Source organism: Corythoichthys intestinalis, chromosome 7, assembly GCF_030265065.1.
Source record: "Corythoichthys intestinalis isolate RoL2023-P3 chromosome 7, ASM3026506v1, whole genome shotgun sequence".
Taxonomy (NCBI): Eukaryota; Metazoa; Chordata; class Actinopteri; order Syngnathiformes; family Syngnathidae; genus Corythoichthys; species Corythoichthys intestinalis.
In genome coordinates this window covers 18,464,249-18,477,317 of record NC_080401.1, presented here as the reverse complement: position 1 = coordinate 18,477,317, position 13,069 = coordinate 18,464,249, and the positions used below count along the sequence as shown (strand labels likewise).

Sequence of the window (13,069 nt, the reverse complement as noted above, 5' to 3'; positions counted from 1 at the left end):
AATTCGTAAATTTGGTGTTTGAGCCTGGGAAAATACAGTAATCCAACAGATGTTATTAAGTCCATTCACATGCTCTAGGATTACCAGTACCTGTTTTACAAAGATGAAAGTAGAAGCTTGGTACTTACAGTAAGTATTTTGATACTTCTCATACTGGCATTTTAGAAAAGCTTCCATCTTTGTGAAAAAAGTTTGATGGCTTTTTTTCCGTACTGAGCTAAACTGACCCACACAGTTGGTCCTTGAGTTTTCCAAAAATATAATTAACAATAATAATGCAAAATATTGACTACTAAGAAAATTAAAATAAACAAAAATTCTAAATACAGTATTCAATACATCCTGTATTAGTACTGCCCACCCCACTCTTCTACCAAAAAATGTTCTACTTTGCACTAATTTTAGGTAAACTTGGGCTGTTTGAAATGTCAGTAATTTGATGAGTCGATTTAAAGAAGAACTTGAACCTTTGGCAAAGACCAGCTTATTGGTATTGTTAACTGAAACTGTCTGCCAATCAAAGAATGGGTGCCCCGTTACATCCAATTGTTAAGTCCCATGTACATTATTGATATAAAATGCCCCATCCAGCGCAACATACCGCACCAACGTTACACTAAATTCAAAAACTATATATGTTCTAATAACTAGTAACTGTAACTAATATGTTCACGACTCGATGTACCGGTTAAAAACTGAGCTGCAGAATTCTGAACAAATTGCAGATGCGAAATAGAGGACTTGGAAAGGACAACATAAAGTGCATTGAAGTAGTCTACACTTCATTCTATTATGTATTTTTTACGGGGGTCAATACAACCCAAATAATTTATTATAATATTCTGCTGATACAGTCCCGATCCAATACTTCAGCAATGTGTTGAGAAAAAAAAATATCCAAATGTATAATTCCATATTGCCGGCAGTCTAACTCTAGCATGTTATTTACTTCCTGTTACAGCTGCCATAACTCTCTCTTCAACCAGCAGTATTTACTTTGTTTTTTTGGCTGTGTTGCGATTTTGCGTAGTGCAAAACATTTTTTTGTTCTTTTTGTCAAAATCCTTGCACATCTGGATTTTGCTGCTTTGTAACCCTTAAAATTAAAAAAAAAAAATTTTCACCTCATTACGAACTTTTGAAACTGACACAATCAGGCCCAGTTTCCAACCACATTATCGGATCGGGGATATCTCTTAGAAAATAGATAACGGATCGGTATCAGTAAAAAAATGAAAAATTCTGATCAGAGGTAAATCTGTATTGGAACATCCCTAGTTTCAAAAACAACATTTGTCTATGTATTTTGCTCCACGTTTTGTGAATCTGTTACACAAAATTCAAAACTAAGGCTAGGTTCAGACCACAGGTCTTCATGCACAATTCCGATTTTTCATCCTTTCTGTTCTTTTGGCGTTTCCGTTCAGATTGTATTTTTCTATTGAGCCCGTTCAAGTATTACACACGCGCTGAGCAATAGCATCAAAGCATCAAAACAAATAACTACACATGCTGGGTCTACGTTATTCTAGGGTGACCATATTCTTATTTCTAAATAGAGGACACATAACAGACATAAATAATCCCCGTTTACTCCTACATTCATACAAGTTTTCATGTACTGATAGAACAAATGCACGAACAGTATGCACACACATAAGATCACATTGCCCCGACTCTCACTCAGCCATGGAAGCAATATTGAAATATTGCTCATTTGGTACACAGAAAGAAAACAGAGCATTCTCAAGTTTATCCTTTGTTTTTTTTTCACGTCTTTTTTTTTTTTTTTTTTATGACTGTGGTCAAGCCCGCCTTGCTCCTGCCTAAAAGCAGAGTTCAAGCTAGACACCAACTGTAATGCACACTTCCATCTCTGCCATCCTCCCTGCCTCTTTGCTGATGTACCGGTAATTGCTGCATGAATTTCGATTTGTCGGAAAAACACACACAAAAAAAATCGGATTTGTGCATTAAGAGCTGAGGTATGTCCCTAGTATCCTAAGTATTACATTTTTTTCCAGTGTTATGTAAATTTAACAGATGCATATTTACACAGGGTGGGAAATCAACAACCGCTTTTACAGTAGAACTAACCTGTTCCAACACAGAACTGATTCTAACTGAAATTGAAATTTGGAAATTTTAAGTTGAAAATTGTACACCTCAATTACAGATTGTTGTTAAAAATGTTTCCGTGTTCCATAGTACTGCAGTCACATAGGGCATTTGTCCAATCATCGTTGCAATGTCAAATGATTGCATTGGCTGCACGGCCAGTCTAGTTGGCACATAGAGGTAAGAGAGTGGCTGAGCGTGCTTGGTGTAGAGGTGTGCCTGGAACGAGATCACGCGGAAGCAATGATTCAAATTAGCGGCTCATCATAAGATTAATTTGCTTGGTATACCAGACTCACCGCTGTTCCAGCGATAGAGTCTGGCGACCGTTCGGCGGATCAAATTCCAAGGGCGGATCAAGCCACAGCAAACAGACAGTGGAGTGGACCAATCAGCGACGGGCAGACGTTGTTAAAGCAACAAGTAATTGGCGTGAGTGGAGAATGGAGAAGTTTATTCAACGTGGCTAGCGCGAGCCATGTTGACTGTTGTCAATGACTTGTTTCGATGTGTTTTTTGGTAATTTAAAACTGGTTTTACCGCGAATTGGAACATATTCTCGGCTCTCCCGTTCGCCATCTGTGTTATTGTAGACACGACTTTCGGCGCGCAAGAGTGACGTTACTCGTTAAGAACACGTCACACAAATAAGCGAATCTGATTGGACGATTGATTTTGTACCTTGCTCGAGTACCTTTGTACCTTTCTCACAGTGTTTGAAAAATACAGGGACAATAGACCCCACTCACATGACGTCACAACCATGCCTCCGCGCCATATTGTCCGTCAGGTCGTCGTGTTTACGCATTATCACTACGTAAATTCCTCCTATTATGGCGTGTTTTTCTGCTCGTTAACATTAATAATCATAATGGTGAAGGCGTGTGTGGCGGTTGGTTGAAGTAACAGAGAAGATAGACGGAGAGACTTGAAATTCTACCGTATTCCGAGAGACCCGGAGAGGAGAGCGAGATGGACTGCTGCAATTCGACGAGAAAACTGGGCACCAAACGATCACCACAGATTATGTAGTAGTCATTTTATATCTGGTAAGATGCATTTAATAAATATTTAGAGGGTTTTGGGCTGACAACCACAATTAAGATCATTGTGAGGCTAATCGCCGACAACATACAGTTTCAAATTCAAGATGCTTATTTCTTCCACCATCATTATATTTTGAATAATATTTAGCTGGTAACAAGTGAAAGAAGCTGGCCTCGTCCACGGATCATCAGTTAAACAGGTGTGTCCAAACCTTTTGCAAAGGGGGGCAGATTTGGTGTGGTAAAAATGCGGGGGGCTACCTTGGCTGATTTACATAGAACAATATTTTTAAACAAATTTTAGCAATTTTTTTTTTATTCATAATTTCAACAATCTCGTCTTTGTGGCATTCTCTTTCGACACTCGGGCTCTTGCAAAATACTGCTGCTGTGAAATTAAACTAGCTTCAAATTGCTATAATTTCTCGCTGCGTATCTTCCCTGTAATGTTGTCGTACATGGCAGCGTGTCTTGTTCGGTAATATCATTATCCCGTCACATCGAACTCTTTGAAAATGCGACTGTCTCTTTGCAAATGAGGCAGACACAGTTGTTGCGTGTTTTATTGAAGAAATAGTCCAATATCCATCTATCCTTGAAGCGTCGGCCATCGCAGTCAACTTTTTTTTTATTGATTGTCGCCATTTTAGAAAATTGAAAGTAAAGGGTCACACGGGGTAATGTTGCTTAGAGTGCTGCTCTTAAAGTTTTTCAAACTTTCGTGAGAAAAGGCTGATTTCGTGTGGACAAGATAGTTGTAAATATCAGGGTAGCGGACGTCAGGCAGAGAGGGCGAAGACAGCGGGTCGAAAAATATCAATTTAGGCATCAAATATGGATCTGGCGAATGGATAAACTAAAGATTTTCCACATAACGCCTTTTATGCAACGCATCCAATGAGTTTACAGCGTCTGAAAGCATCGGGGTTTCCATGAATTGCATTATAAATTGCACGACAAATTGAAACCATTGAGAATACTGATAAACAATGACGGACAATATGGCGGCCGGATACAGCGACACGTCATTCTGTGACGTTGGTGAGTAGGGTCTATAGTCTGGCTGTGCCAGGCAAAAGATTTAATGACCTACAATCCAAATCTAGATATTTTTTCCTAAACCATGGACATTTTGCAGTTTTATTGAAATTACCACAATGAAGGATGGGTTCCAAATAAGTCTGGATTAGGCCTGAGGGATTTAAAAAAAAAATTTTTTTAACTCATTGCAATTGTTGGAGAGTTTGTGTCTTTGCGATATTAAAACTAGAAGAATTTTCACCAGATAACCTCAAAAGTTCTGTTTGGGACAGGCCTGAAAGATATTGGAAAAAATTAACATTGCGATATGTATTGCCAAGGCTCCACACTTACTTTTGGCATTGGGTGCACTGGTGCGCCTTTTTTCTTAAGGTGCACCCACATTTTTCATTGCATCACCTTTAACACCATACATTTAATCATTCATCTTCTGAACCGCATATCATCATGAGCATTGCGGGAGTGCTGGAGCTTAATAGAGCTAACTCCAGGCCAAAGGCGGGGTACACCCTAAACAGGTTGCCAGCCAGTCGCAAGGGACATATAGACCCTACCCACGTGACGTCACAACTCCTTCCTCCTGACTGGTGCCGCCCAATTGTCCGTCAACACATCATGTTTACCTGTTACGGCTACGTACATTCCTCCTATTTACGACGTGTTTTTGTGCTCGTTAACATTAATAATCAAAATGGTGAAGGCGTGTGTGGCGGTCGGTTGCAATAACAGAGAAGATAGACGGAGAAGACGGAGAGACTTGAAGTTCTACCGGATTCCGAGAGACCCGGAGAGAAGAGAGCGAGATGGGCTGCTGCAATTTGATGAGAAAACTGGGCTCCAAACGATTACCACAGATTATGTAGTAGTCATTTTATATCTGGTAAGATGCATTTAATATATATTTAGAGGGTTTTGGGCTGACAACCACAATTAAGATCATTGCTAGGCTAATCGCCGACAACATACACGTATGTATGTAGTGAGAGTGCTATCGCTAAACCATATAAACATTAAAAGCCCTAACTCCATTGACAAACGACATGAAATACATTAGACTTGACAGTGGATGTTAGCAATAACAAAAGATTTTGAAGTGAACATTTCGTAACTCACCTTTCCAAGCACAAGATAGATTCCTGCCGAATTTTCGTGGACGAGGACCTGTTTCACCCAACCAGCAACAAAGTATTTATAAGCCTCCAAGCTCTTAAAGTTTTTCTAACTTTCGTGAGAATAGGCTGATTTTGTGTGGACAAGATAGTTGTACATATCAGGGTAGCTAGCAGATGTCAGGCAAATACGGCGGAGACAGCGGGTCGAAAAACATCGATTTAGGCATCAAATATGGATCTGGCGAATGGATAAACTGAAGCTTTTCCACATAACGCCTTTTATGCAACGCATCAAGTGAGTTTACGGCATCCGAAAGCACCAGGTCTTCCATGAAATGCATTATAAATTGCTCGATCAATTGAGACCATTGATAATACAGACACAAAATGACGGACAAGAAGGCGGAACCATACAGCGAGCACGTGATTTTGTGACGTCGGTGGGTAGGGTCTATAGGGGCACAACCCTTCACGCATACACTCACACCTACGGATAATTTGGAATGTCCCACCATGCCACCTTCATAATGTGAATTATTTAAAACAAGAATAACGTACAAAATGCATGTCTTTATTAAATGCTTCATTGAGTGAGTCCACTCAAATTCACTCACACTGCCGAGAACAGCCTCTCACTTACACATTGAATGAGTTGGCACAAGGCATGTGCCGGTATGAGATTCTGGCGGTATGATAACCTTAAGCCAAAATATCACGGTACTGTAATTACAGCTCTAAAATGTGTTACTATGAGATAACTGGGTAAAAAAAAAAAAAAAAAAAAAAAAAGACTTTTTTTCCATTGAACAGGAGCCTAAACCCACAGCTCAACATTATTACCATCAGAAAAAAAAACTGAATTATTTTCCATAAAAAGCACATGTGTATGACTCATATCATGTTTACATTATACACACACTTTCTCAACACAGTTGCCAGAGAGAAAAAAAACACTGCTAGACACACTAAACACGCTGGAGTTAACTCTCGTAACTGGTGGGAAACGCTCATGACAGTGTTTACTAACCTTTAATTTTGTACTAGTGCAAAATCATATAGGAGATATTGTCTCCTCGGCAGCCACTTGCCGCAAACATGTTTTACATGTCGGTTGGCCCTCCTCCTCGAAGCCGCGACCGTCTAACTTTTCCGTAGCAGAAGTATTCCCTTACCAGCTATTTCATTTTCTTCGAAGGGGAAACAGTTCAGAAGTTTGACCTCCTCCAGCCATCGTATAGCAAAGCTGACACACTGAGCAACACCCGGTGGGGAGGGTTGAGCCTTGCAGCTGAAAGCGAGGAATTGCTTTCTACATTTGTGAGACATGAAAAATAGCCAATGCCCTAGTAACGGCATGATGGAAATTTTTTGCGGTTTTGAAACCGTGACGTTTTAATACCGCGGTACCTTGAAACCGGTAATCGGCATATGTCTAGTTGGCACAGCAAATTACAAACTGGGCTGCAAGTTTAACGATGATTAACACATTTGGGCCTTTGATTGTAGAGCTACCGAGGCTTCTCTGGCCATATCAAAGCTACAAAACTAACAATCATCGTTAAGTTTAAGAACCAAACGCCAGCTGCACTGGTGACCAAGAAAAAACAGTTTGGTCGCACTGCTTAGCTGGTGGGTGAGTGTGAGGCTGTGGAGTTCTACGAGCATGAAGCAGAAAAACAAACATTTTTAAAATTAAAAACCTGATCCTTGTCGCCTGATTCCGATCCTCTGAAAAACAGCGCAATCGGCCCGATTTCTGATCACATCATCAGATTGGAGACATCCCTAATTTATATAATGCCGTTTAATCCAGGCTTGTTGTATATAAAAGGGATCCGAGATCTGCACACTTGCCGCTTGTATGACGTAAAACAAACATTTACATGTCAAAAATAACAAAAAACAATTGCACATCCTGCGATGTGACTATTGTGCATGCACACATTGCGATGGCGCTGTTCAAAAGATATATTGTGCAGGCATAGTTTGAATGGCGGCAGAAAGTACAGTAGTTGTGCTACGTAATTGAAACGGTCTCTCCTCAGATAAATTAGAGGTGTGGCCAGTAATTATATACGGCTTAGAGATGGCGACAATGAAGAAAATCAGGAAGCCGAGTTGGCGGTTGTGAAAATGAAGATGTCGAGGTTTGCTTTTGGAGTTATTGGGTGTTGGATAAGATTCGAAATCATTAGACTAGGTTAAATGTCTAAGCCTAAATGTTTACAGAGATCAGATTAACTCTTTGCTACGAGAGAATAGCAGCAAGTAATCTCTGCCAGCCATTCCAGTCAAAATGGATTGGAAGTCTACTGCTGTCACTCACATTGAAACATGAGCATTCACAGTAGTGACGAGATTTGTCGTTCACTTGAGCAAACGAATCCATTCCGGTTCGTTCAGTAAAAAGATTCGTTCAAACAAATCGTTCAACGAATCGTTCGCCCCCCTCATCTCCCTCCCCGCCCAAACGAATCGTTCGGTTACTGAACGGGAAGTGACGTTGCCGAACGAATCACCAAAGACCGCTTCGCAGTATAACTGAACGGGAAGTGACATTGCTTGGTCCCTCCCTCTCTTCCACATTGACCACTCGTCGTAGTTTCAGAAATGAGTGACAGGCGGTATCATTCTGCTTTCACAGACAGCCTCGTCTCCCTCCTGCTGCTGCAAAAGCGAGGGAGAACTTCCGCGTCGTCTGTCCTAGTTCTATGGGCTCAAAGTCATGGCTCGTGCTTGCATTTTGATTTAGGACACGGTTAAACATTTTCCTTTTGTGAGGGGAGTAGGGGGCGGGGGCGCACGGACTTTCTTTAGCAGGTTCTTGATCACACATACATATACAGCATGTTTGCTGTCACGAAAATAAAAATACATCGAAAGTTTAATTTCTGAATATGGAACGACCAACACATCATATTTACATCTCGCTCTGTTGTATTTTTGTTTTTTAGTATTAAGATGATCGTGTTGAATTTTTGCACTGGTATTAATAAATAAAATAATCCGGTCAGCTCCCCTGTCGTCCCCGCATCTCAGATCGTCAAATGCTGACGAGAAATAATTGTTTGCTCTTTACGATGTCGCCTTTCTACTCTCATTAGTCTGTTAAGAAAAATGTAGACATATTGCGACATCTCCCGTGTCCGCGTGCTTTGTTTTTGGGCGCTTGAGTAGCACATGATGGACGGATTGACATAATTTGTCAAACCAACCAACACCTGACACGAAGAAAAAAAAAAAAAAAAACACTCGGAAAAAAATTACATGTATATACAGTTTCATTGCAAATCCGTATTATGGTGATCATATTGTTTTTTTGCACTGGTATTAATAAATAAAATAATCCGGTCAGCTCCCCTGTCGTCCCCGCATCTCAGATCGTCAAATGCTGACGAGAAATAATTGTTAGCTCTTTACGATGTCGCCTTTCTACTCTCATTAGTCTGTTAAGAAAAATGTAGACATATTGCGACATCTCCGTGTCTACGTGCGTTGTTTTGGGCGCTTGAGTAGCACATGATGGACGGATTGACATAATTTGTCAAACCAACCAACACCCGACACGCTGACACGAAAAAAAAAAATAAAACACTCGGGGAAAAATTGACATGTATATACAGTTTCATTGCAAATCAGTATTATGGTGATCATACTAAATATTTTTTTCTGTGCACATATGAGGTAAATATCGCTGCCATGAAGCCTCCATATAGTGACAGTTCTCTGCCCGCTTCACTGCCGTCACGCGACCGCAGCTCAGCTTTTGCTTGCCTCGTAGCTACCCGTGTTTTAAATTACTGTAAATTTGATAGTATGTCGTCATAGGCAGTCACGAGTTTGTTGAGAAAAGTACTACTCTAAACAATGCTCGCTAGATTTGTGTGGTGTTTTTGTCTGTTTGAGCAGCATTTGATAGGCTCCACGTTAACAAATATGTGACAAAGTCATTTCCTTTTATTTTCTGATTCATTCACCGCATAGTCATTACTGGAAAATCAAGTTAGCAGCAAGCTAGGTCAGGAACCGGAGGACCGAGTCACTGAACGGGAAGTGACAAAACTCAGTCTTGCCCCCCTGCCTGCACGCTGGCTGCTTATTGGCCACACGTGGACGTGAGTGACAAACGCCCTGATTCTGTTTCCGGTCCCTCCCCTGCCCGCGATGAGGCTGGCGTCTGATTGGTCGTGTGCGATGTCAGAAGACGCTGCCGCTTGCTCAACGCCCTCCCACGCAGCGAACAAGCACCACCTTCATAGAACGAATCAGTGCAGATGATGATTAGTTCGGTCTCGTTCACCAAAACAATTCGTTCAAAAAGAACGAATCGTTCGCGACCGATACAACACTAATTCACAGCCAGTACTCCCAGTACAAATCAATTGGACGTCTATCATTGTCAATGGCAGGTAACGGTTAATGGTGTATCCATGTCTAAATGAGCGATAGTGAGTGTAATGGTAAAACGATGACTATGAAACTGCTAGACATGAGAGCTGGAGGACGAAAAGGTCAATATATAGAGTGAGGGAAGACACGAGGGCACTTTAGAAGGGGGTGAGGGTGCAGGACCTGGGCTTACGTGGGGTATGTGGTGGGTAGGCTGGGGGGACCCTTTCGGGATAAGCCAAAAGTAATATACTGAACACTGTATGCTGAATAATGTGACATTAAGTTAAATCATTTAGACAGCTACGCTAGCAAACTAATGGTACAATAAATCTTCGAATCTTGAATTTGCTTTAGTTAACCATAAACTAAATTCTCACGTTGTCAACATTCCAAACACCAGGAAGAAATAAACGATACACAAGTATTGACAGAATCTGGCACAAGCCTGTGACAAGTAGAACGGGCTTTGAACTAGGGGGAAACACTGCTATACAGTTAGCGAGCTAGCTGGCTAATGTTGGCGAAGACAGACCGGTGACCCACCTCCCAAAAAAACAGCTTGAATACGAAGCCAAAGAACGGCCCAACGTGTCATTACTTGAAATGCCAACCAAAGTCATGTTGTAGTGTTTCATCAGCCATGAAGAGCTCTCAGGCAGTTAGCTTTAAGCGTTTAGCAACTGCTCGGTAGAGTGCCACACATGTGTGACGATGACAGCAGGAGCCACCACAATCAACTCAACATCGGACTCACCCAGAACCACCTGGACACGCTGAAGATCACCTTCGAGTCATCATCAGATAAGAGCAGCTGTTATCTTGGGGGAAACGTCGTTGAAGAAGAGATGGGGCTGTTTGACAGAAAATGCTGCGTGAACGCAGTGCCAATGCAGAGGCGGAGCTGTGTTGACAGCTCGGCTCAGCGAGGCACTCCACTTTTGCGCGTTGTGAACTGGCCTGAACCGGCTGTGTCTCTAACAACAGGATGTGACGTCTGTTACGTCAAGGGTAACCACGCAAGCACTCTGCGTCTCAAATTAGCATAATGTCAACTTTTATTATTTTCGTCATCATTGTTCGTACGTAATTTTTTAGACCTATTCCAAACTTTTCACCAAAAAAAAAAAATCAGACATTTATATGATAAATTCAAATTTTAATATTTACCCTATTCCAATAAGAAATCAATTATTTATATCAGTTATGAATTTATCATCCTTACAGGGCACTCATTCAACGTCTAGGGCAGACATGTCCAAAGTCCGGCCCGGGGGCCAAATGCGGCCCGTGGTCAATTTTCATCCGGCCCCCAGCCTCTGTCATAAAATCAATAACATCTGGCCCGCACACAGACTTAATAAATTGGTCAGCAGTACTGCAACCAGCATATGAAGTAGCTTACACACGAAATGCTGCTCCTCATTTACCCACTAAAAGGCAGCAGCACTTTAACCCTTTATTGCCAAATTTATCACCTTTGATACACCTAAAATTTAATGATTTTGAGACTGATTTAGAATTTTGACATTTCTTATTGGGAAAAAAAAATGATGGATGCAAGTCAACACATGCATCTGCAGGTTCCATTAGAAAAAAAACATGATTTAGTATGGGTTATAGACAGGGGTGCACATAATTTTTTTGCCTAGGTTCTCAGAGGAGGACCTGGAGATGTGACTTGGTCCTCATTGAGCTTGAGAGCCAACCCGCCTGATGCGATAAATTTATGACAAGCTTTACTTAGAGCCAATTAACTTTAATTAATTATATTAACAATTAATGCTTGATTAACATCAACTGGCACAACAAAATTGCCATTACTTTGAAGTGAAATGTAAAGAAATAAAAAGCATCAATTCAAAATAAAGGGCATTATGCGGCTCCCACATTAACTCCAAGCCTTTTTAAAAGTGGGATGTCCTCCTCATAAGACCTCATTGAACGTGCATGTTTAGCTTTGTAAAATGCGAGCAAAAACACGTTTGTCAGTGTATGTCGCTGTTCATTACCTTTATTCCGCCCTATTCCGTCACTTGTCCATAGGGCGAGTGTGGTCCTGTCTGACATAGATAGTTTGCTTAATTGCCACATGCTCTGTTTTTTTCGTGCTTTTCAAAGTTTGGATGGCTGAAATTCTTTGACCCTACATAAAATGCGCTGCTCTTATCGGCGACATTGGGATTCTCACGGCACATTTTGTACCGCATTTCCGTGCGAGCATCATTTGCTTCTAGTCATGGTACCTCCTGTAGCCACTTTTCAGCAAAAGTCCTTTTTTTCGGTAGCTCCGGTGACGTCTCTCTCGTCTGTCTGTCTTTTGACGGGGGTGGGGGAACACGGAAGTAATTACTCAGTGTGGCCTGCCTCTTCGACATTTTGAGAAGTTATTTTCTCGTGTCCGCCGCAAATACAGTGGTCAGCCATCGGTACGCAAAAGCGTCTGGAAGCCGTTGAGGGCCAGTGCGTTTGTCTACGTCCAGTACGCATGCGCGCATGCGGACCACTTATGCGCACCCCTGGTTATAGATATTAGATCGCTTATTACACATATTCATTTTGACTTTTCTTTTTACAAATTTGAAATAAGGTTTCATAAGGATCTTATTTTTCAAATGTTGGGATTCTCTGATATTTGTTTCATGTTGCAGGTATTTAAGGGCTAAGCAACATTACCCTGTGTGACCCATTACTTCCATTTTCTAAAATGGCGACAAAAAAAAGTTGGCTGTGACGGCCGACGCTTCAAGGATAGGTGGAAATTGGACTATTTCTTCACTAAAATACGCAACAACTGTGTCTTCCTCATTTGCAAAGAGACAGTCGCTGTTTTTAAAGATTTCAATGTTATGCGATATTACCAAACAAGACTATCTGACATGTACGACAAGATTACAGGGAAGATACGCAGCGAGAAATTGAAGCAACTTGAAGCTAGTTTAATTTCACAGCAGCAGTATTTCGCAAATGCCTGAGAGTCGAAAGAGAACGTCACAAAGGCTAATTTCAAGATTGTTGAAATTATTAATTAAAAAAAAAATAATAATACAGCAAATGTGCTACACTGAATGGCTTCCTAAAATTTGCTTGAATAAATATGTAAAGCACGTCAGCCAAGGTCGGCCCCCCACATTTTTACCACACCAAATCTGGCCCCCTTTGCAAAAAGTTTGGACACCACTGGTCTAGGGCCATTGACAGCCCTAGACGTCTATTCCGTTTGGACTGGTAGGGGCAAATGAACGCTGACTCTCCCAGTCAAAATGGATCTGGCGCTGTCAATGGCACTGAAACAAACATTCACAGCCAGTCTTCACGGTTTAAATTAATTGGATGTCTATCGCCATTAAAGGCATGCAATTA

At 41.2% G+C, this 13,069-nt stretch overlaps 1 protein-coding gene across 5 annotated transcripts in view; it reads right to left on the bottom strand.

Annotated features, from left to right (window-relative positions):
* The window catches only part of atp13a3 (ATPase 13A3), a 59,768-nt gene extending 49,066 nt beyond the window's left edge, over positions 1–10,702 (bottom strand). For all 5 annotated transcript variants that reach the window (XR_009063790.1, XM_057840433.1, XM_057840432.1 and 2 more), the window contains exon 1: positions 10,464–10,702. The gene's annotated coding sequence lies outside the window, so the exon portion shown is untranslated. The remainder of the gene's footprint in view (positions 1–10,463) is intronic.
* Positions 10,703–13,069: the final 2,367 nt, after the last annotated feature.